Source organism: Oncorhynchus mykiss, chromosome 24, assembly GCF_057628025.1.
Source record: "Oncorhynchus mykiss isolate SJ-2025 chromosome 24, ASM5762802v1, whole genome shotgun sequence".
Taxonomy (NCBI): domain Eukaryota; kingdom Metazoa; phylum Chordata; class Actinopteri; order Salmoniformes; family Salmonidae; genus Oncorhynchus; species Oncorhynchus mykiss.
In genome coordinates, this window is record NC_143045.1 from 11,240,242 (window position 1) to 11,241,999 (window position 1,758).

The following is a 1,758-nucleotide window of genomic DNA, read 5'->3' on the forward strand; positions in this document are numbered from 1 at the left end:
AAAAGTTTGGACACACCTACTCATTCAAGGGGTTTTCTTTATTTTACTATTTTCTACATTGTAAAATAATAGTGAAGACCTCAAAACTATAAAATAACACCTATGGAATTATGTAGTAACCAAAAAAGTGTTTTAAACAAATCAAAATATATTTTATATTTGAGATTCTTCAAAGTGGCCACCCTTTGCATTGATGACTCTTGGCATTCTCTCAACCAGCTTAACCTGGAATGCTATTCCAACTGTCTTGAAGGAGTTCCCACATATGCTGAGCACTTGTTGGCTGCTTTTCCTTCACTCTGTGGTCTAACTCATCTCAAATCATCTCAATTGGTTTGATGTCGGTGATTGTGGAGGCCAGGTTATCTGATGCAGCACTCCATCACTTTCCTTCCTTGTCAAATAGCCCTTTCACAGCCTGGAGGTGTTGGGTCATTGTGCTGTTGAATAACAAATGATAGTCCCACTAAGCCCAAACCAGATGGCATGGTGAATCGCTGCAGAATTCTGTGGTAGCCATGTTGGTTAAGTGTGCCTTGAATTCTAAATACATCACAGATAGTGTCACCAGCAAAGCACTCCCACACGATCACACCTCCTCCTCCGTGCTTCACGGTGGGAACCACACATGCGGAGATCATCCATTCCCCTACTCTGCGTCTCACAAAGACACAGCGGCTGGATCCAAAAATCTACAATTTTGACTTATCAGACCAAAGGACAGATTTCCCCCTGTCTAATGTCCATTACTCGTGTTTCTTGGCCCAAGCAAATCTCTTCTTCTTGTTGGTTTCCTTTAGTAGTGGTTTCTTTGCAGCAATTTGACCATGAAGGTCTGATTCACACAGTCTCCTCTGAACAGTTGATGTTGAGCTGTGTCTTTTACTTCAAATCAAATCAAATTTATTTATATAGCCCTTCGTACATCAGCTGATATCTCAAAGTGCTGTACAGAAACCCAGCCTAAAACCCCAAACAGCATGCAAAGCAGGTGTAGAAGCACGTGAACTCCGTGAAGAATTTATTTGGGCTGCAATTTCTGAGGCTTGTAACTCTGATGAACATATCCTCTGCAGCAGAGGTAACTCTGGGTTTTCATTTCCTGTGGCAGTCCTCATGAGAGCCAGTTTCAGAATAGCTCGATGGTTTTTGCAACTGCACTTTAGGAAACTTTTAAGTTCTTGAAATTTTCCAAATTGACGGACCTTCATGTCTTAAAGTAATAATGGACTGTCTTTTCTCTTTGCTTATTTGAGCTATTCTTGCCATAATATGGACTTGGTCTTTTACCAAATACGGCTATCTTCTGCATACCGCCCCTACCTTGTCACAACACTACTGATTGGCACAAAAGCATTAAGAAGGAAAAAATTCCACAAATTAACTTTTAACAAGGCACACTGTTAATTGAAATGTATTCCAGGTGACTACCTCATAAAGCTGGTTGAGAGAAAGCCAAGAGTGTGCAAAGCTGTCATCAAGGCCAAGGGTGACCGCTTTGAAGAATCTCAAATATAAAATATATTTTGATTTGTTTAACACTTTTTTGGTTACTACATGATTCCATATGTGTTATTTCATAGTTTTGATGTCTTCACTATTATTCTACAATGTAGAAAATAGTAAAATAAATGGGCAATTACCACTGAACATGCTTTTAAGTTCAGGGTACACCTCAACATAATGCCCTGGGTATGCTACACCTCAATATAATGGAAGGTGAGCCCTGTAACTCCCCCTCATGGTCCCCTTACCAAA